We start from the raw sequence: 24,443 nt of genomic DNA, 5'->3' as shown, positions 1-24,443 counted from the left end.
AAACTAAGGGGAATTGGGCTTTATCTACTTGAAGCATCCAAGACCATGTGTTGTGCCAACCAATATCTATAACTAAAGGCGTTGAAGGGCATGAAAGCATGTGTTGTAACTTGTTGCAATACTTTCAATGTGGAAGGGAAACAATGCCATGGTTTCATATCCAACAAAATGGCCATCATGTAGCGCCACACTGTGCAGCCATGTCATGTGTCAATAACATGAGCGAACCATTGCTGGTGCAATATATATTGCATTGGAAATTTCGAACCATAGAGTGTTGGTCATGCCATATGTTGGCATATCATCAACGTTGCACCACCGTCATGACGGGTTGGGAAAATTAGGCTCTGGTCACTCATTGGCAATACCCAACAATTTTGGATGGGCATAGTTGATGCAATAGTTATAGGAAGTACAAACGTGTTGTAGAGGATTTGAGAGTTTCTAGGCATCAACGGGTAGCAACATCGCATATATATCACTATTCATGAGACTAAGAGGGCTTCTCAATGGAGAACGTCTCGCGTCCTCTACAACACCATGGTATTTTAAAGTAGACAGTGATCATGTTATTTAGCTCAAGGAATTTTCCTGGTAGTCTGGTACATAGCCTCTTTATTTGACAGAGAGTAATTATTTGAAATCACAGTTTCAAATATATTCATATTGGGATGCCTTTCAGCAACAATGGAAAGCGATACATTGTAAGGTACTACTACAAGGATTATCAGCACAATTCTCCTCGATCAGGATCGATGAAAAAGTTGTTTTGTGCATTGCATGAGGATTGTGCCTCCTCTTATTACTTTGATTCTTGCATCATTGAGAATGAAAGAATGCAATAGCACATATGTCAGAAGCATCATTGATCTAGTTCCCTTCTGTTGTGCAACTGCCCCATCCAACCATCACACATTTATGGATTTTGTTTGATGTTGCGACTTACGATTGGAAGAGTAATTGTGATTAGACCATTAGGTCATAAGGTCGCGATCATGAGCCATAACGAAGAATCCATAAGGTGCAACCCATGTTATGACACACCATGTGACCCTTTCCTCAAAACACATTCTACTTCTGTGACTTTCATTAGTCACAATCCGTCCCGCAGGTCGCAAGATCGCATGCCACGGCCTTAAAGAAACATCCATAGCATGCAACCTATCTACTATGCGACTTTGCGACCTCCACAGGTCACAATCCATCACATAGGTAGTCATTTCTTCAACAGATCGCCAGTTTTCAAACTTCTTCAAGTCGCTTTCCTAAACGCGATTAGCATCCTTATAACTGCAGGTCACACCCGAAGCCTTCACCATGACTCTAGTGCATAATTGCGACCTACGCCACTATCCGGTATTTTGACCATAGTGAAAATTGTGGTCATAAACATAATTACCCTCGCCTTTTGAACTTGCCCATGCAAAGTGCGAAAAGGGCCTCAATTTATGTTTTCATTCATAATTATGACTTGGCCTAGGTCACATTTCTAACTGCGACTTGGCCAAAGTCGCACTCCCAAATGTGATGGATCAAGTGATGCATTTTAAAGGTTTATTTAAAGTTATTTAAATGATGTATCGAATGAGATGACATTTGTGATGATTGAAACACATATTAAGGAATTCTTAAGAGCGGTGGAGGGATACCATATGTTGAAACATCACGTGAGAAAATGATATAGGCTCAACTACAATGACATGTTTAATGATATAGTCATAACAACATTTGGGCATTCCAAAGATATTTTGAGGACAATTAGGACAATTAGGAATAAGGGTAGCTAAGAAAAGGAGAGATATATAAAAATAATCTCCACCTTGAAAAACCCAAATATGTGAACAGTGTAATAACACAAAATATAGGGCTCTTCATTTTTCCAATGTTCCACCAAGGTTCTGGGACGAAGGGGCGAGGGAGCGAGGACACGCGGGAGTGGCCTATGCAAAAGCTCCCCACCAATTTTTAGAAAACGTGGGGGACGTCGGGGTCTTAAAAACTTATAAATATAAAATATAATTTATAAATTGAGTCCACTACGACAATTGGGTTTGAATTAAAAAGTTGCAAAGCATGATCATTGATATGAATATCATTATCTAATATCATATAAATTTAAAATTCTAATTTATAATCATACATCATACATTATGATTAAATTTTAAACCATATTGATGTTCCACTTCCTACTATGAACATTGAATACTGAACAGTGAATATTGACATAAAATTATAAAAGTCAAGTCTAATACATCATACATCAAGAGTCAAAATTTTATAGTCAGAATAACATAAGAACATCAACATATCAAAAGATAAATGAGCATAATTTTGCTCAAGCCTCAAGGTAATGCCCCATTAGTCTCTGCATCCAGGTGTTGCATGAATAAATCAGGATCAACCATATCACCATCTGAATCTGAATCACTAGCATTCTCAAACATGCTAAGTGGCACGCCAACTAACCCCGTCTGTCTCTCATCAAGTCTCTCCTCTATATCTACATGTGCATCATCCTTTGGATCAACATCCCATCATGTTGTTGGTCCCTTCAAATACTCAGGTGTCTTCTTATGCTCAAGACATAGGGCACTGTGCACATCAACTAACTTCTCCGCTCTTTTAGAGGTAAGCTTGTTCCTCTTGATAGAGTGGATGAAGCTATATGTGGACAAATTCCTCTCTGCTCAGAGGAACTAGGAACATCTTGCAAATGGAGTGAGGGGCTAGGGCGAATAATGAATTAAATTTATAAAAAAGCGAATTGAAACCCTAAAGTATTAAAACTAATGTTAAATTTTAATTATAAACAAAAATTTATTCGAAAAAATTGGGCCCCTCGACCCCCCACGTCCCCCCTCGAGCCCCCTCGACCCCTCACAACCCCCTTTTCGGAAACGACCCCTCAGCACAAGGAAACAACCCCCTGGCACGTCCCCTTGCATACCCTGTTTTTTGGGAGCATGGGGAAACGATCCCTTCTCATTCCCAAGTCCCCGGAGCACAGGGGAGCTAGGAAACTAGACCCCTGGGGGGGCAGCTAGTCCGTGTGGAACACTGCATTTTTCTAAAGGCAACATTCACACATACCTCTAAAAGACATATGAGTATGCACAAGATATATACAAAGGGCTACTTGTTTCATTAAAGTAAATTTATATTGATGTTTAATCAATGGGTGCATGTGATTGCAAGATTAATGTTGTGGAACTATTTTTTATTGTCCTTTCAGAGACAAGGTAGAGACATCATCTAGTTTAAAGCATTATGCCTCTTGGCATTGCAGGACAATGAAGTTGCATTTAACACTTTTTATGTGGTTGACAGTAGGTCTATGGATGAAAACATGGTCGAGTAAGCTGAAAATCCTTACAGAGGTCACATTCATTGACATTTTTTTGACACAGAAAGGGATTATCTAGGGGTGGAGGATGTTGATTTGCATGGAGAAGGCTAGGGTTTCTTGTAAGAAGTTGTGCAATTAGGGTTTCAGTAAACATGCTAGCTGGATCCATGTAGTTGCCCAAAGTACTAGGTCAAACTCAATGGCTGGTGTAATAACAGGCATATCAACATTCAACACAAAAAGTGGATCACAACCTTCTTCAGTAGTCCGTCATGACTGTACAACAACATTAGGGTTTCTAGCAACCTCCATCATTCCCCTCATAATTTCTTGTTTGATTAATATGTTGATATTTCTCATCATAATACCAACAACCTTGTTGATATTGATTCCAACATGTAATAGTCACTAGATGAGAGAGAGTCATGAGGAAGCTCAAGAGTCGTGAGGGTAGGTCAAAGGTCACGGTAAGTATACCCTCATGCCTCATTTCTAGGGCACTTTAGCACTTGAGCTTAGACAAGGTGTGCATAGTTGATATGTGCTTGAAGAGGTAGACACAACCAACTCTTGGGGTCTAGGAGGGTGAGTTGTCGTGAGGGTAGAGTTTTTCCTTAGATGATGGTATGAGCAGCCCATGTTCCACTGTTAGGCTTTGACGGTTTTAAGGATATGTACTTGTATTTGCAACAACATTAATAAGAAGTGCTTCATATTTTACATTGATTCTCGTGCTTTTCATCTTGGTTGTATTGGCATTGTGGTTGTGTGTGTTTTCATGTGAAAAATATGTTAATGAATTAGTTTGTAACTTATGGCTTGCATGTCTATTTTGAATCCTTTCTTTGTCACTCCATGCCATGTCGGTGACCTATTGCAAATTGATTTGCAATTAACCTCTAACATGTTTTTGTTTTAGTATGTCTGAGATGGTTTCAACTCACTAATCCTTCTTATGAAATACTTTTCCTTATTATTGTTATTGCATCCTTGTATTTCATTATGCAAGTTGTTAATCATGGGTTGACCTCACTCCCATAATCCAGGCAGTTCATCCTTGTCCTCGCTCTAACAACATCACATTCAATAGCCAAGAGAGAAACATTCATGGTGGTAGCCGGGCCCGCATACCAGATGGGGATCCTATCCCAAACAATGAGGTATAATTGGGAATTCACATTGGGGAGACCCCCTAGATGCTCGCGAGACATCCAACACCGTGAACACATTACTAGTGTTAGTGAGTCTCTATGTGGTTTGAGAGCCTGACAACCAAGTGATTCCTATATTTATCAATCCAATTGATGCTCTATCTTGCATAGTCCAACTTAAATCCTATTTTTTGTGTGAGTCGTATGGTATATTCCTAGGTGCCATTATTTTCAAACATGTTATACATAATTGTTGGCACCCTTCCACTCCCTTAGTTGTTAGTGTGTTGCACTAGTTCGCGATCCATTAAAGGGTGCAATGGTTGAATCAATCCATGTTGCAGGCAAATATCACCATCTAGGATGATACACCTGATCTCCCATGCATCCTACATCTTTAATTTCTATAAGGTTAGTGCCATTACCCACCTTCCTTGCTAGAGTAAACCTTCTACTAAATGTGTTGGTCTTGGATCATGTAAAGGGCCGCCACAATCTTGATACATTAAATTCCAATATTATAATAGTTTGCAAGGGGCATATTACCACACCGGCCTCCCTATTGGCTAGGTGGGGAGCTGACAACCTGCCTCCTTGCGGTGTGCTCATCACCCCATCCAAGGAATGAATGACTATTAAAAAAATAAGTAACCTTAAATTTAATGATTCATTTGATATTTTATTTTTTATCATAAATATATATTGTCCATCATCCTCCAATTACAATATATGGAGTTCAATAACAAATGCTTCTCAAAATTCAGAAGATGTGAAAGTATGATGTACAACTTTGAAAGCATGTTGACAGAGGAAGAATTAGTGAATGACCTCCCTCTTGTTTTTAAAGGTAAAAATATTATTATAATTAAACTATTAATGATGAAAAACATAATTATTAACGATTATTGGTAAATTATTAGTCCCTACCTAGGCAAGACTCTAGCAATCAATTTTCATGTTGACTAATATTTGTTTAGCATTAACTATTGCAAATTATAATGTTTAACTTTAGAAATGAATAAAGTATTTTTTATTATTATTGAAAAAAAAAATGCTAACATTTAATTGATTGAAATTTTGGATCTCTTATTTAAAGCTGGGTGCCATATGTTCCATGTCACCGATAAAATTTGCTAACCCCAAGCATTCATCATTATTCATGTGTTAACATTTAATTGAATGAAAATTTGGATATCTTATTTAAATCTTGTTGTCATATGTCTCATATCATCGATAAAGTTTGCTAACCCAAGCATTCATGAGCATCATGCTTTTGGCAACAACTTTTTCAAGATGATATTGTAACCCAAGCTCTAGATCAACTGTGGATATCACATATAAAAACCGATAAGGTTTGTTAATGCTCTTGGGTGAGTAAACATTTAGTTGAGTCCGTTAATGTAATTGTTTGTTTGATTTTGTTAAATTCGTTTATGAGTTTCGTTTTGGTTTCGTCTTGTCTCAAATATGATTTTTTTTATGTTATGTATTTCACTTTTCTTTATCATATTTTCTCTCGAGTTTTCATACACGAGATTGAAACTTCTACATATATGAATTTCCTCAATGCTTTCGGTTATGGTGTTTAAGAAATATTGAAGGAGCTTAGGTAAAAAAATAGTTCCTCGGCTATTGCAGTAAGAGACTTTGTTTGCATCATGGTGGGACATTGTAGGCTTTGCCATGTGAAATAATTTGCCACCTCCCTTCGGTCTCAGGGGACGGGTGTCGACTTTGGTTGTAGCGCACATCAATAATCCACTTCGGTCATCTCTTTCTGTTAGATTTTAATGACCTCACCACCTGGTGTGCAACCAATATCGTTTCTTTCTTAGCTTATCCCTCTTATTTGGTTTCTTGTTTAATATTATATGGGGTTCGCTCAGTGTTTTAGTCGCTCTCTTGATCACAATTCACCTTTTAGACACAGGAAGCCGCAACAACATAGCAATGAACAATCATACTAATATTAAGGAATTTTAATAATACTTGAGAGGCGAGAGAATTCCATTTCCATGTTGAGCACTCACTTCAAATCTTTTCTGACTCACAGGCGTGAAATATCAATCTTCAAATTGAATTTGGTATGGGTTTGCCTGATTTAAGCAAAAGAATTCCATTGCCACCTTGAGCACTCACTTCAAGATTTTTTTGAACTCACATGAGAGAAGTATCAATCTTTAAATGAAATTTGCACTGGATTTGTGTTTTCAACAATTGAGTTTACTTAACTACAACTATTAGTTTACTAGATTATTAGAAATATCGAAACAAGATTATTTTTATGCCGATTGCAAGTTCTCTAATATATTTAGATATGCAACAACAAAATGTGTGTTTGCCATATTAATTTTAAATGTATAAAATCAACATGTAAACTCCCACTAACAAAATATATAGAAAAAGTTAAAAATAATGGAGAAATGGTTATATGGTTGTAACGCATCTCCTTAGTTTAGGATTAGTTCCTAGAGTTTAGAAGGTTGTTTACAACTACCTATTTTTCAGTGATGTATTTAATATTGTAATATTCATTTGATGTAATGTAGAGTGAACGAGAGTGAGAGTCTCCTCTTTGTTTGAGTGCAGTCTCCCAGGTGCCGTACACACCTGTGAGCTGCAACTCCTTCATTTAATTCAAAGTGTGATTTTTATCTTGGTATCAGAGCTTCGGATAGAGATAGCCTCAAAACTTTTTTAGGGATGTATCATTAGTTACATTTCCGTAGTGGTAGGAGTGCATGTAAATGTGTCTGTGTGATCAGGTGGAACTGCAGTAACACCTGGAACGAAGGGTCTCAGATGACTGATCATCTCTGAGCCGGAGAAAAGGTTGAGCAATTGGCGCGGATTTTTTTAAGACAGTCGCACCAATTCAGAACAAAATAGAAAGGCGCGATTTTTTAAAAACAGAAGCGCCCATTGGCGTGGGTTTGGGGCTGATAAGCGCGCCAACGAAATTATAACAGAATTGGCGCGGATCTGTGGCTGTTAAGCGCGCAAATTTCCGTGGACATCGTGAATTTTTCTTTTCTGCAATTGGCGCGGATTTGTAGCTGTTCAGAGCGCCATAGAGCCAACCTCTTTCTCTCTGGAAATCTGCAATTTTTTGCAGATCAGAGTTGCCCGGTGGTGGCACGTGGAGATTTCTGCTCGGTGGTAGCAGATTTGATTTGCCCGGTGGTGGCGAATTGAGGTTCCTTGATCCGCTTGGATCGGACCTGCCCGGTGGTGGCGAATTGGGGTTCCGTGATCCACTCGGAGGTAGCAGATCGGACCTGCCCGGTGGTGGCGAATCAGAGCTCTGTGATCTGCTCGGTGGAAGCAGATCAGTTTTTTGCCCGGTGGTGGCGCAGTGCAGCTCCTTGATCTGTTCGGTGGAAGCAGATCGCCTTTGCTCGGTGGTGGCGTGTTGGAGCTTGCTTATTGATTTGTTCGGTGGTAGCAGATCGGTTTGCCCGGTGGTGGCATAGTGAAGTCCCTGATCTGTTCGGTGGTAGCAGTTCGGACTTGCCCGGTGGTGGCACAGTGAAGTTCCTGATCTGTTCGGTGGTAGCAGATCGGACTTGCCCGGTGGTGGCCGATTGGAGTGTTCAGTTGGGCGAAAATGAACAGCAGTATAGAATCATACCTCCACGAGTCTGGCAAACTCGATGGAACGAATTTCTCCAACTGGAAATTCAAAATGCAAACTTTGCTGGAAAGCGTAAATGCATGGGCGATCGTTGAGGGAAATGAGCTGAAATCTGAAACAGCAACCCAAGAACAAGACTGGGATAAAAGAGAAACTAAAGCAAAAGTTATATTGAAGATGTCCGTTAAGGAAAATATTATCCCACATATCAGAGATTCCAAGTCAGTGGTTGATATATGGACAACGATCAAGAGCCTGTATGAGACTCAGAATAGAAATCGTGTTCTGGCACTTAAGGGAAAGTTGTTTGCATTGAAGATGGACGAGAATGAGTCCGTTGGTGGATTCATGGCCATAGTCAAGGATCTGAGAGACAAACTGGGAGCTATTGGAGAAAAAGTGTCCGACTCAGATCTAGTTACACTCACATTGAACAGAATGACGTATGAATATCAGACATTCATCACAGGACTGTCAGCGAGGGAGAAAGCCCCTTCATTTGATGAGCTGACAGCGATTCTACTCCAGGAGGAGGAGCGAAGACAAAATCTGAAAACTCAGAGCAATGACCTAGCTCTGATGGCGAAGAGGCGACAGTACAGAGGAAAGTAGCACCAACATCAGCACCAGCGACAGCAGCAGTAGCAGCAGAAGGGGTCCAGCTCTTTTCAAAAGAGACTATTCAGAGGTATGACTGATAATTATGTTAAGAGATGTTTTTATTGTGGGAAACCTGGTCATCAGATTAAAGAGTGCTATAAGAGGCAGGCGGATGAAAGAAAAGGCAAACACAGGAAACATCAGGCCTGTTTTGCTGGAGAAGAAGAGGACCACAGCCATGATCTTCGACTATTCACAATCAATTATGCTCTCTCAGCATCAAAGGGAGATGAGGACGACATATGGTATGTCGACTCTGGCGCATCCTCACACATGACTGGTAAGAAGGACTGTTTTGAATTTCTTGAAGAATCTGCATGTGGATCAAAAATTTATCTAGGAGATGACAGTGGGTATGAGATCAAAGGATGTGGAGATATTCCTGTGAAGCTACCTAGTGGCGACATTAAACATCTTAAAAATGTATTATATGTTCCAAGAATTAAGAAAAACTTGATCTCTGTCTCAATGATTACAGACCAGGACATGCAGGTGCAATTCTTTAAGAATGGTTGTGTCATTAAGGATAGCCAGATGGAAATAGTTGCAACAGGAGTGCGCGTGGGGAATTTGTATAGATTGGATGCAAATAGTATGCCACGACAAGCAATGGTTGCAGCTGGATCAACAGTCGAAAATTTCTGGCATCAGAGATTTGGACATCTCAATTTGCAAGACCTCATCTTACTTTAGAAGAAAGGTATGGTCGAAGGACTCCCTGTTTTTCATAATGTCAAGCTGGAATGTGATGGATGTGCATTAGGGAAAATGCATAGAGAAGAGTTCCCTTTGCATGTCAACAGAAAGGCAAGAGACATCCTAGAACTAGTGCATACAGATATTTGTGGACCTATGCAAACTAGGTCCCTAGGAGTTGCATATTATTTTCTGTTGTTTACAGATGACTGCACTAGGCTTTCATGGGTGTATTTTTTAAGTAAAAAGAGTCAAGCCTTTCGGTACTTTAAAGAGTTCAAATCTATGATAGAGAACCAAACAGGAAAGAGGATAAAGATTCTCCGCTCAGACCAAGGGGGAGAATACAGGTTAGGAGAGTTCATGAACTTCTGCAAGCAGCATGGGATTATGCAACAATTTACAATGCCACACACTCCACAGCAGAATGGAGTAGTAGAACGCAAGAACAGAACTCTTGTGGAGTGCGCCAGAAGTATGCTTCAAGGTAAAGGTATATCAAATGGTCTTTGGGCAGAAGCCATTAATACTGCTGTTTATTTAAAGAATAGGAGTCCTACTAAATGTCTAGACTTCAAAACCCCCTTTGAAGCATTGTTTGGACTCAAACCAGCAGTTAGTCATCTAAGAATATTTGGATCTAAAGCTTATGCTCATATACGAAAAGCAGATAGAAAGAAGTTAGACCCCAAAGCCTTGAAATGTATATTTGTAGGATATGGCACAGAGTATAAGGCATGCAAGTTATATAATCCTATGACTCAGTAAGTTTTTACAAGCAGAGATGTTGTTTTTCATGAACAGAATGAAGATGGAAAGGAAGACTCTAGCAATGATAGCCACATTCCATTGCTGATAGAGATGAACAATGACGAAGATGAAGAGCAGGAGCAGGAGCAGAAACAGGAAGAAGTAGCAGCAGATAGTGTAATAAGTGATGATGCAGGCCCAGAAAGTGCTGAAACAGATAGAGTTGAGGTAAGTCCTCTACCTAGAAGATCAGGTAGGAGGACTAGACTACCTGAAAGATTGAAAGGCTATGCTTTAATGTCCAAAATTTTAAACATTGTAGAACCTTCAATTTATGAAGAAGAAAGTAAATCAGATGAATGGAGGGCTGCAATGCATGAGGAAATTGAATCAATATATAGAAATCATACTTGGGATTTAGTTGAGTTTCCTGAAGGAAAAACCCCTATAGGTTGTAAGTGGCTGTATAAACCTAAGATAAATGCAGATGGGAGTGTAGAAAAATTCAAAGCTAGACTGGTAGCAAAGGGTTATTCACAGCAAGAAGGCATAGATTTCAATGACACCTTTGCCCCTGTAGCTAAACTAAATACAATTAGAATGCTAATCTCTTTAGCAACAAAACATGAATGGAAGCTACACCAGCTAGATGTTAAGTCTGCATTTCTGAATGGAGAATTAAAGGAAGAAATTTATTTAGTATAGCCTCTTGCTTTTGTGAAAAAGGGGCAGGAGCATTTAGTGTGTAAATTGCATAAGGCACTTTATGGTTTGAAACAAGCACCCAGGTCATGGTATGAGAAAATTGATTCATTTTTTATACAGCATGGTTTTCATAGGAGCCTCAACGACCCAAACCTATATACCAAGATAAATAAACAGAGGCAAATCATTTTGATTTCTTTGTATGTGGATGACATGATTATAACAGGAAATGCAAATAATTTGATCAAAGAAATCAAGCAGCAAATGTCACAGGTATTTGAAATGAAAGACCTTGGAGATCTTCATTATTGTCTAGGTTTGGAGGTGTGGAAAGATTCTGGTCAAACTTTTCTAACTCAAGGAAAGTATGCCAGAACCCTGTTGGAAAGATTCAGAATGGAACAGTGTAAAACAGCAGCAACACCATTGCAGCAAAATCTCAAGTTAAGCAGTGATGATGGCACAAAACAGGTGGATGCCACTTTGTATAGACAGCTAGTGGGAAGTTTGATATATCTCACGACAACTAGACCTGATCTGGCATATTCTGTTAGTGTGCTGAGCCAGTTTATGTCCAGACCACTTGAAAGTCACTGGATTGCAGCAAAATGTGTGTTGAGGTACCTTAGTGGTACTTGTAATTATGGTATTTTATACACTGACATTTTTGATGTTACTTTAGCAGGTTATTCAGATTCTGATTGGGCAGGTGACCTAGATGATCGTAGATCCATCACAGGTTACGCATTTAGTATTGGATCCGGGGTTATTTCGTGGAGTAGCAAAAAGCAAAGTACTGTAGCATTATCATCATGTGAAGCTGAGTACCAGGCCTTGTGTGCAGCTACATGCGAAGCCATCTGGTTGAGGAGATTGCTTAGTGATGCAGGCGAAAGTCAGAAAGAAGCAACCAGCATCAAAACTGACAACCGGAGCACAATAAAGCTTGCATACAATCCAGTTTTCCATAAAAATACTGAACATATTGACACTCAGTTTCATTTTGTTCGAGAAAAGATACAGTCAAAAGAAATATGTGTGGAGTATTGTAATACTTGTGATAATTTAGCTGATATTTTTACTAAGCCTCTAGGGCGAGTAAAGTTTGAATTATTTAGAGGGATGTTAGGAGTGCAGAATAACCCTTTCTCCATTAAGGGGGGGAGTTAAAAATAATGGAGAAATAGTTATATGGTTGTAACGTATCTCCTTAGTTTAGGATTAGTTCCTAGAGTTTAAGAGGTTGTTTACAACTACCTATTTTTCAGTGATGTATTTAATATTGTAATATTCATTTGATGTAATGTAGAGTGAACGAGAGTGAAAGTCTCCTCTTTGTTTGAGTGCAGTCTCCAGGTGCTGTACACACCTGTGAGCTGCAACTCCATTTAATTCAAAGTGTGATTTTTATCTGAAAAGGCACTATCTATATAATGTATCGTGATATGTAAGGCTTTTGTTTGAGTTTTTTCCCCTTTTGCAACAATCTATGGACTAGTGGAAAGTCTCATCATCACTCATTACCATTTTCAACACTCCAAGTAAACTTTGACTTCAACCCTAATAAAATTTTCCTTGGAAAACTTTATCTTAAGTGCAAATGTAACCTAAACAAATTTTGAATTTATACTTTTTCGCAGGAATGAACTTTTACAATCTAACAGCAACTGGGAAAAATATAACCAAGTGATCGCAGCATAATTTCATTTGAAACTTTAAGGTGATCTTGATCTTATGCGGTGCTAAGGATATCTGAGTGTAAGTCATGCTCCCTTGCAAATACAATACAAATGGGCCTACAATCCGCAGAAATATATGCATCGTTTTGTTATAAATTATATAATGGTATTTATCATGCAGAACGGTTAAACACATTTTCAATAGTGTAGGGTTTTATCTTTTAAAAAGAGAACAACAAGACAGGTAGACCTGCATAATGGACAGATGCCACACGGTTACCTGAAGACCAGTTGCAGTTGAAGCGATGCCCATGAAAACTGGCCTGGCAAGAAAACGCATAAGAATCGTTAACAATGCAAGAGATGTTCCAGATGCCATAACCCTGCAATTCAACACAATTAGAATTATTAACTAGATTTGGTGTTATAGAAAATAATTACTACTAAATCTGACACTTCACCGCCGAATTTACATGCTTTGCCTGAAATTTTTTTTTGATCCTCTAATTAAGGTCTTAAAGTTATCGGATTTGAAAAACAAACACAGGGAACATTACATTAACATACGTATAAAGAAAACACAACATTAGTTTAGGTATAAAGAAATAAAACATAAACATCGAGTTTGTGAATTATATAATTTATACTTGAATCATATAGATTAATTTAATTTTATTCGTGCTGTTTCTGGAAATCTATTTTCCTGTTAAATTTTTTTTTTCACCTAGGTGGAAAAACCTATCAACTCAGGTGTCAAAACCAACAGTGAGGACAACCATCTCTGGCTGCTATCCGCGAATGTCGGTTTGACTCATCATAGTTAGATAGGAAAACCACGCCACCTGAAATAACCCGCTGGTGGTCCGTAAGGGAGCAGGCTCATCACTCCTGCCAGATGCCTCTGGGTCTTGGGCCGTTAACCTGTTTCCTTACGTCCGAGGAAGACGAGCTCTTAGCCAAGCAGAAGCAGTTTTCCTGTTAATTATTATTAATTGAGTATTGCTTAATATAAATTATAATATTTAATTTTGAAAAATAAATATCTATTTTTCAATAATATTAGAAAAGTTAGTCAAGTTAGCCAGGATGGACAGTTAATTTGGCAATAATAATGTTATGAAATATTATATAAACTAAGAGATTCAATATTCAAATAATGGAAAAGTTATTTTTCAAAACATTGATTGGACTATAACTTACAGGTCTTATTGCAGCCATTGCACAATGGAATGTCATGTGGATAACTATTGAGTTTTTTTATCTTATAATTTATAGATGAAATTGCAATGTTTATGCCATAATTTTTAGATATTTGTGCAATGATTTTTGCATTTTTAAGCTTCATACAACTTATTGTAGCTTTTGCACAATGAAATGCCATGTGGATAACTACTCAATTTTTTATGCCATAATTTATAGATGCAATTGCAATATGTATGTCATAATTTTTTGCTATATATTTTAAGTTTCATACAAAACCATGTAAAAATAAATCCTTGAAAATAACTCATAATCACTTAAATGACATACTTATCATCAATTATTGTCCATCATAATTTAAGCAAATATTTTCATAAAAAAATGAATAGAAACAAATATACTTATTCAACTTATTGTGCAACTTTATTTATGTGTTCTTCAACACTTTAACATTATTTAAGCGTGCAAACTCACTAGTAGTTACTCTTGACTAAAATTTATACCATCCTTACTTTCTTAAAACTAAAAACATATTTTCATGAATAAATTTTCAACAGAATAACGAATAGATTTTTATGAAAACACAATATAAAATAATAATGGTCATGGGCATGTGTGACTTTCAACTAAAACTGATAGAGTTATTATGGCAGTGATGGGAATGGACTCCGTATTATATAATACGTAAAGAATAGATTTTCATTTTAATGAAATATCTATGTTTATTTTGTTTTTTTTTAAATAAAATCTTAATCTATAATAACTATTTTTTTAAATAAAATCTTAATATTTGTACCTCTCGCTTCAAGATAAAAAAAGTGATTTTAAACATCTCAACTCAATTTTAGGTGAAATTAATTCATTTTGGATACATTATAATCTTTAATTCCAAACTGAGATCATTTGCTTTTCGTAACATCTGAACTTTACTAACTAAGAATCAACTACATCACCATTTCACCTCTTATCTAATTAAAAATTTTATTTATAATGATAAAATCCAAATTATAAATTAATAAATTTATTAATTATAAATTTTATTTATTATCTTTTTCCAATTTTAATTTTATATATAATTTTAATTAAATAAATAATATTTTATCAATAAATAAATTCAATATAAGATAAACTAAGTAATATAATTAATAATACTTACCTTTATAAAAAAATAATAATACTAGTAGCTATTAAAATTTAAACTATTTTATATAATTTACAATTTTTTTACAAATAAGGGTTGTAGATCCAGTAAGTCTTTGCTGAGAGGCAATAATTTCTATAACTTGATAACGTCGCCAACTTCATGTTGGAATATTAATTCCTATTTGACTTAGTTATAACTTTTATGTAAAGAGTCTGTTCCTATTCTATAGGATTGGTTTCCCTAGTTTGGTGTGTGGTTGAGATATTCTCTCAATCAATAGATTGCGTGTCCAAGATAGTTTCCCTATCTTGAGACAACACTTCATGTGTATATGTAATCTCATATTTGATTAATACAATATAGATTCCCTTATGGAATTTTAACATGGTATCAGAGCCCTTGAGGGCTTGACTCCTCTTGGGCTTGGCCCATCCTGGGTTGAGGAAGCTTGGCCAGTCCTGGGTTGAGGGAAATAAAAAAAAATTGATGATTGTGTTGTTTGTTTCTTTTGCTTGTTTTCCATCCTTTGTTATTGTTGCGTGACTACAGATAGAAGCGTTGTTGTTGAGACTCATTGATCAGAGCGATTTGTGTTAGTGTTGCGAGGAGTGCGGTGCGTACAGGCAAAATTACCACAGTGATGTGCTGAGTTGTGGATCTGCCTAAACCTGCAATGCAGCGAAAGCGAGTTTTGTGCCTTTTCATGCATTGCCTGTGCCAACTGAACCTCAATTGGCCATTGACCAATAACAATGTGGCATCGTTTGTGGGAGTTGTTGCGTGAACCTGTGGCTTGGAGGATTGATCGACTTTGTGAATCCATAGAGGTTGATTTGCTGCTATTAACGGAGATAGAGTTGCATTGGATCTGTTGTGGTGTGGATCAGAGGGAAGCCCATGGTGCTGGTGGACGCACGTGAATCGTGGTGATTGGGCCATCGAAAGTGTGTGGAGATCCATGGAGGCTGTGATGAGCTTTCCAATTTGGGTTAGTGTGAGGAGATAAGTTGCAGCTCGGCAGCGTTTTCTTCGTTGTTGCAGCTCAAGCAGCCACTGTGAGCGGCCTGTGGTCCGTAGCGGAACGTGTGATCTCAAATGAATTAGAGGTGATCATTTATTGTTGGGGACACCATGTCAAACAATACAGAAAACATGCAAAACAAGGCTGAAGGTGGAGAAAATGAGAGCAAGGATCTAGCAGAACAGATTGGCAGGCTTGTGGACCAGGCCAAGGCATTACAGGACTCTGTTGTTTCATTAACCTCCAAAGTGGGAGTGGAGGAAGATGCAATAAGGCAAAAAGGCACTTGTTGTGGAATCCGACATCAAGAGGCTTCGTTCTTCTCTTGCATCTAGTATGGAGAAGGATGCTATTGACCAAGCACGAGGTTGAGAAGTTGGAAGAGGAGCTCTTTAGGGCACGGTGTATGATGAGCGAAGGCGATGTCTCAGATCTACTTCTGAGCAAGGCTCAGGGGTCATTTCTTAAAATGTTCCTTGGTCCTATTAACGTGCGCGCTTGGAGGAATGATGTCCGTCTTAAAATTAAGGAGGTGATGTTGATCATAGGGGGATTCGGTGCGAGTTCATAAATAAGGAAACAACTACAGGATCAGGAGAGCATTCATTTTTCAAGGTAATTGAGAATGGTGGTGTTGGAATTTCTAAGTTTAACCCATTAGAAATTCTTCCTGTACTATCTGGTTTATTTCTTCCTACTTGTTCAATTACTTAACACATTATTTACCATGTAAATACTGAAAATAAACTCAAGTACAGTATCAACATCTACATATCATCAACTAAAAGAAAACAAGCACACAAGTGACATCGTTATTTTTGGACCAATGTCCCCAAAAAAACCCAATGAGGGAAAATTGGTGCAACTATTTAGAGGGTTATATTATTATGCAGTTTTCGAAATATAACCAGGGTGCCAGAAATGGCTCACCCAACAGAGAATGTCCTCAGTAGTGGTACCTCTCCTTGGAGACAGTTATTCTGGCTAATTAATCACCGGATGAACGATCCCACAACAACAATTGTAGCTTCCATTGCTCTGCATCACTCTGATAGGGACTGTGTCAGCCTTCTCGGCTCACCAGCACTTAGTCTACCCCACGAAAACCTCACAGTGCTGCCTCTTGGCCCTGCGTCAACTTTGCTAGCCTCTGCGTCAGCTTCTGGAGCCTCTACGTCAGCGCTTAGACCCTCTACGTCACATAAGCTGGCCTCTCCTGGCTCTGTGAAACTGCCTCTACGTAGCACCCAGATGCCTCTGCGTCAACCTGTCCTGGCTCTACGCTGTCTCTCTGGTACCAACTCTGCCTCTCTGCTATGTATTCACTGCCCCTCGCTGTTGATACTGATTCTATCTCTCTTAGCAAACCTTGCTCTAAAGAATAGAATGACTGATCACTCTGATGTGTCCTCCAACTGACCCTCAAGCCTCCTCTTATACTTTTCTCGTTGGTCCATCAACAACCGCGATTAAATCTCTAATCAATAGCTAAGATTAGATTTGGCTTGATCCATGACTTTTCGAACGTTCTAGCCCAGTTTTATATTAATACCCATTCATAATTTAGTTTTCCTAAGTTTAGACTTAGAAACTCCATTAAAAATATTAATTATTTTAATATCTCTCAAACAGTTTAGAATCTGCCCAAACCATTTCTGGGTCTTGGAGATCTCATGTGCTTTAGCCTCTCCACCAATTTTCATGGTTAGAGCACATTCGACGCTACCCAAAATCAACACTCCCTCATAGCGAGGATTGTGCTTTAGTAATACTCCACACTGAGTATCACCTTGATTATCTAGCACTAGTCTCTGTGTTGATGCTAAGCCTCCCTACCCAACATCCTCTACATTGTTGCATCTTGTACAGCTGCCCATGGCCCTGCTACTACCACTGCTACCCATGGCCCTGCCACTGCCACTGTTGCATCCGTACGAAAGCTCCCTCTGCATCTGTGTTACTGCTGGTCCATCCTCCCAACATTGAATCTGCACTGCATACCCTCTCATCATGTTGCATCGTGCTGCCCATATCATTACCACTGCTAACTGTTGCATTGCAACTCAGTTACTGAGAAGTAACTAATTGATCCACCCAACTTCTGACATCCTTGTTAGTCTAGAAACACTCCCGATGCTGAAGCTCCCTCTTTCGCTAACAAGTTCTCCCTCTACTGACCTTTGCGTTGCTGCAAAAACTCCCTGTATCTCGCACCGTTGCACACCTCTTTGTGCCATCCTAAACTAGTGTATCACTTCCATGCCTCTCGCATTGTTGCAGCCTGCTAGCCTCGCGCTATCCTGGGACTCTTGCATTGTAGCATTCTTTTCCGCTCCATCCACATCTATCTCTACCGACATTTGCCAGTCTTACTACTCCTCTTCGAGGCTCCCGTAGCAAGGTGTAATCCAAGAGGTTGGGTACGTCAAGGATCCTACCCCTCATCGCCTGTTGTCCATCTGACTATAGATCAATGTCTCCCCACTTCTTCTCAAATGGCACATGAGCACTAATGGTACAGTCGTCATCCTCCTCGACTTCTTTCTTCGCCCTCGCTAGCACTACCTTGGTCTTAGAAGCCTCTCCCTTACTCTTCTTCCTAGGACACTGGTTCGCAAATGAACCAGTTCCACACAATGGAAACACTTAACCTTGGAGAGGTCCTTCTTCTTTCTCTTCTCCTGCATTCCCGCAAATGCTATAGTTGCGTCCTCTTCTTCCTCCTTCTTGATTCTGACCCCTTTGTTGCTATTCACTACCTTGGTCACCCGTCTTATCTCTTCTTGATGAAGAGCCGCATCCTCTTCTTCCTCCTTCTTGATTCTGACCCCTTTGCTGCTATTCCTTGCCTTGGTCACCCGCTTGATCTCTTCTTGACGAAGAGCCACCAATAGTTCCTCCCAATCCGGAAGGCTTGTCCTACCCAGTATGCTCTGAACAAATACCTCTGAATCATCTAAGACTACGTTCAATGCGGTCCTCAACATCAATTCCTGATCCGACGTGTCCCCTATGGAAGTTAGCTGGTCACGGACCTTCAATTGACCGAGGAAGACATCTATCTTCTCTCCCTTTTTCATCTGGTATGACTGCAACTAATTTTCAAGTAACATCTTCCCCTGCATGGAAGTATGCTGGTACAATTTCCTCAAGGCATCCCACATCTCATTTACCGTGTCCTTCTCGGCAATATGTGGCACCACATGATCCTTGACCCCATCAAGGATGATGCACTTCACCCTGGCCATTGCCTCCTCGTACTTATCATTTTCAGCTGGGTCAACTGGGATCTGTTGAAAATGCAACAAGATGATGGAGCTTAGTGGAAAGGAGTCGCCTTCACTAAGTGGGCCCGCAGGCTATTTTTGGTGCAAAGTCTATTTTTAGACATATGGATCATGGTCTATGAGTTGCAGGATGCTATTTGTGAATGATTGGTCATGTTGGTAAAAATAGATGGACTTTTATTTTTAGACATATGGGCGGAGTCTATTTTTAGACTGCCAGGCTAAAAATAGAACAGTCGAATATTATTAGCTCTTAATAATATTTGGACTATAAACATTATCTTATCCTCTTGGAGCACTTCAGTTTGAGCTACAGATGTGGCACATGCAGCTGTCAGAAGGAAATACGCTTTTCTTGTGGGTCAGTTGAGCTATTGCATGGTGGACTTCAGTCAGAACTCACGTGGTTGAGTTTGGTGGAGTTGATTGAGGACTTGATGGAGTTGTGTTCAGTTTGACTTGGTTAAACTAATTGTATTTAGTTTAACTGAAAATACACTAGTGATGAGTGATGTGAATTAATTATTAATTAATTCACTAATTATTAACTCATAAAGCAACTAAACAATACATCAGTTAACTCAGTGCATGGACAGTTCAGTGGAGACAAGTGTTAGAGGTGAGTGAAAGGGCAAGACAACTGTCAATTGTGACTATAGTTGTGCATGAGATTTGCACAATCAATGGATTGAGTATTGCCAATGAGGATTGCGTGGTTTAGCCAAGGGAAATACGAGTTTGGATCAGCCATTCTCATCTATTCTCATGCAGGATTGCGCAGTGGAGGTAGGCAAGCAGCGGAGGAGATTTGAACCTATGATTGATTTAGATCTGAGCTAGTTTGTGTGTAACAGGTGGAGATAGTATTGAGTACTTGCGAGGAGTATTGTACTATGTATTGTTACATGTTCTCAATCAATATAATATACAGATAGTTGGGGGTTTTCAGCCGTATGCTTTTCCCGATTACATACTGTGTTAATGTGCGCATGCGATTGATGTTTCATTGTTTTTAATTCTGCAAAATTGATGATCAATGTAGAGGAGGTTATGTATTATGCATGCATTCTGCAATAGTGTATAATCAGGATAATCTATGTGAATAAGTGTTATATTATTCAAAATTTCTACAGGATCGCTATTGTTTTCAAGGCAAAGTCCTTGATGCGATATCTGTCTAGAATGGACAAGATCTTGGCCTTCCAGACCACGAAGTTGGATTCTCTGTCCAACCTATTATGATCTCTCAATCCATTCACGGCCATTATGCTGCTCTTTTTTCGACTCCTCCGAGTCTCTCTACTTCCCTCCTAGAAGTCCTCTGTTTGAATCCTACTGAGTCTCTCAACTTCCCATCTGGAAGTTCTCGGTTTGACTCCCTCTGAGTCTTGATTTCACTTCTGGAAATCCCTCTACCAACATCGATTTTCCCCACTCCGATCGTCTATGCAACTACACCACTGATCCAAATTCCTTGGCTAGAAATCCGCCCCAGAAGCAACTCCCTCCTCCTTGGTCTTGCCTTGTTAGGTATTGTTCTGACCACAGTACCCCACCAGCTTTGCTCCACAAATTACCCACGACCTCCTATGCCCCAGCAACTGAAGGACTGAGCCTCTAAGCTCTGCGCAATCCCGACACCGACAAAATCTACACCTCCTAGCCATAGCATTGATCCTTTTTTGCTGAGAAAGATGACCGAGCACTACGTAGGTCAAATCTGCTCCTTTCTACCTCTACGTTGATCCTCCTCCTGGCTCGAGCTGATGATGCAGGCCCTCTGCGTCACCTCTTCCTTAATGCTTTCTGCTAGGAACAACTTCTATCACTCGAGGCAGTTGTTTCTGTTGCTACTGCTCTGCTAGCTGATGCCTTTAGTTATCCTGTGATATGAAACCATGCTCTGATACCATGTTGGAATTTCTAAGTTTAACCTGTTAGAAATTCTTCCTATACTATCTGGTTTATTTCTTCCTACTTGTTCAATTACTTAAGAAGTTATTTACCATGTAAATACTGAAAATAAACATAAGTACAGTATCAACATCTACAGATCATCAATTGAAATAAAACAAGCACACAAGTGACATAGTTATTTTTGGACCAATGTCTTCGAAAAAACCCAATGCGAGAAAACCAGTGCAACTATTCAGAGGGTTTTATTATTAGGTAGTTTTCAGAATATAACCAGGGTGCCAGAAATGGCTCACCCAACAAAGAATGCCCTTGGCAATGGTACCTCTCCTTAGAGACAAATATTCTAGTTGATTAATCACCGGATGAATGATCCCAGAACACAATTGCAGCTTCCACTACTCTGCGTGACTCTGATAGGGACTATGTTAGCCTTCTCGGCTCACCAGCACTCAATCTGCCCCACGAAAAACTCCCAACGCTGCCTCTTGGCCCTCCGTCAGCTCTGCTAGCCTCTGCATCAACTTCTGGAGCCTCTACGTTAGCCCTCATACCCTCTGCCTCACACATGTTGGCCTCTCCTGGCTCTGTGCAACACCTAGCTGCCTCTACGTCGACCTCTCCTAGCTTTGCGCTGTCTCTCTGGTACCAACTCTGCCTCTCTACTATGTATTCACTGCCCCTTGCTATTGATCACTGATTCTATCTCTCTTAGCAAACCCTGCTCTAGAGAATAGAATGACTGATCACTCTGATGTGTTCTCCAACTAACCCTCAAGCCTCCTCTTATACTTTTCTCATTGGTCCATCAACGACCAATATTAAATCTCTAATCAATGACTAAGATTATATTTGGCTTGATCCATGACTTTTGGAACATTCTAACCCAGTTTTATATTAATACCCATTAATATTTTTATTTTCCTAAGTTTAGACTTAGGAACTCCATTAAAAACATTAATTATTTTAATATCTCCCAAACCGGTTAGAATCTGCCCAAACTATTTCCGGGTCTTGGAGATCTCATGTGCTTTAGCCTCTCCACCAATTTTCATGGCTAGAGCACATCTGATGCTACCCCAAATCAACAAGTGGTAGCAAGGAAGCCTCGGCCTCTTCGACAACAATGGTTATCTAGATTAATGGACTTTCGGCTTCTCATCTTATTGTTTACGCTTCTGGTATTCACTACAACATGTTTGTTGGTTTGTAAAAAGTTTGATGCTATCAAATGAATAAAGACGGTTGTCGGGGACAATCTAAAACTTCCATTATGTCAGGAATTAGTTTATGTTTGGTAAAATGAATTGTTTTCTTGAATTATTTTTGGGTTTTGTAACTGAAACATGTTGAGCCTAATCAACTTAACATGTAAATGCTATTTGTTAGAATTGATCACTCTAACAACGACGAATTGAAGTTGGAAAGATTCAAGATGAAGAGACCAAGTTTGGATATGATTTTAGAAGAAGTTGATTGTGGCAGTGGATATTAGTTGGGTGAAGCAACAATAGATGGAAAAACAAGGTAAAAGAGTGTATATTGAGATAAACTAGACTCAATATTATTATGAGTCACAAATATTAATTGTAAGAAAATCTAGGATGTTTTGTAGTCGTCTTTGTAATGTATGTGCCTCGTAACTCCAAGAGTTGGAGTTGTGTTGTAAGCCTTGTAAGGTATGTGTATCCCCATATAGTTTGTGGTAATCTAAAAACCACTTTGTATTTGCAGTGTTGGTTTGTGGTAAGCTAGAAACCACATGTAAGAGTGAAGTGGGATAGAGATTCCTGTTGGCATGGTTTAGAGTTAGCCGAGAAAACCTTTGGCTTGGTTGAGTTGGGTCTTTAGTGAGCCTTAGTGGCTGGAGTGCCCTAGTGGCAGGTTTGTAGCCCAGAGTGGCTGGAGCGCCCTAGTGGTAGGTTTGTAGCCCAGAGTGGCTAGAGTGCCCTAGTGGCAGGTTGTGGCCCAGAGTGGCTAGAGTGCCTTGGTGCCTGAGTTCAGCCTTGGTGGCTATGTTGAGCCTTGGTGGCTTTGTTTAGCCTTGGTGGTTGAGAACCCTTGGTGGCATGGTTTAGGGTGATCTGATAAAACCCAGAGCATGGTTACAGGTAATCCGATAAAACCCATGATGGTATTGGAGGGGGACTTACAGGTACAAGTACATTTATGTAGTTATAATGGTTGACAGAACCATGTATGCGAAGGACATCCTACAAGACTGGCGGTTGCAGTGGTTGGCACCCATGCATTCCGGTGGATGGTTGCTCTTTTATATGGACATCAACATATTCTTTTATGTTTGACCACAACTAGACTTTGCAGATTGATATCAAGACAAGTACTCATTAAGGGGGTGTGTTGGAATATTAATTCCTACTTGTCTCAGTTATAACTTTCTATGTAAAGAGTCTGTTCCTATTTTATATGAGTGGTTTCCTTAGTTTGGTGTGTGGTTGAGATATTCTCTCCAACAGATTTTGTGTCCAAGATAGTTTCCCTATCTTGAGACAACACTTCCTGTATATATGTAATCTCATATTTGATTAATACAATATAGATTCCCTTATGGAATTTTAACACTTCATTGTAATAGCCCAAAACATCTGCCTTCAGTTACGATTACAGATATCCACAACGAGGACCTCATGATCGAGATTTTGTCTTTCAAGAGCCCACATGTCACCAAGATTCTGGCTTTCAAGAGCCTACATGTCACCAAATGAGAATGAAATCGCATTGGAAACTCAGGTCGTAGATCCAGTCTAGCAGAAAGATTTCTCTCTAAGCCCAAACAAGAGCAAGAAAATTAAAGCCTATACTTATCCGTAGAGGAGAGCATAAATCACCCATAGCCTGAATTATTATTATCCATCATTAATTATTATCTATCTAATTTGTGCGCACCAACGATAAATAGACAGGCAATCTCCATTGTAGTTTAGGAAATTGGTTTGAAAAAAGAAAATAATCCATCGCCACTTAGATCGAGTGGATCGCGCGCGACTTGAATCTACAACTTCGGACAAGGATGAGTGAGCATGGGGCGACAACGAGGCTGCGTTTTACTTATTGCTTAGCCAGTCCTATTGTGTGTTATGCATAAGTCAATCATGTGAAATGAAATTCTTAAAGGTGCATTTACCATCCTAAGTAATACCAGTCCTAACACGCCTTGAATATGTGAAATTGACTAAATAAAGGTGGCGTTGCTACCCCGCCCATTAATCGAGAACCCATTAGGAATTGGATGGAT

The 24,443-nt window shown here is 39.2% G+C and overlaps 1 pseudogene; it reads left to right on the top strand.

Annotated features, from left to right (window-relative positions):
• The first annotated feature begins 16,096 nt into the window (after positions 1–16,096).
• Positions 16,097–16,557, top strand: LOC149261047 (uncharacterized; annotated as a pseudogene).
• The last annotated feature ends 7,886 nt before the right edge of the window (positions 16,558–24,443 follow it).

Source organism: Pinus tabuliformis, chromosome 6, assembly GCF_031772625.1.
Source record: "Pinus tabuliformis cultivar Carrire ecotype Pingquan chromosome 6, CPIR1, whole genome shotgun sequence".
Classification (NCBI taxonomy): domain Eukaryota; kingdom Viridiplantae; phylum Streptophyta; class Pinopsida; order Pinales; family Pinaceae; genus Pinus; species Pinus tabuliformis.
The sequence above is the reverse complement of the archived record's forward strand: the minus strand, read 5'-3'. Positions and strand labels throughout refer to the sequence as shown.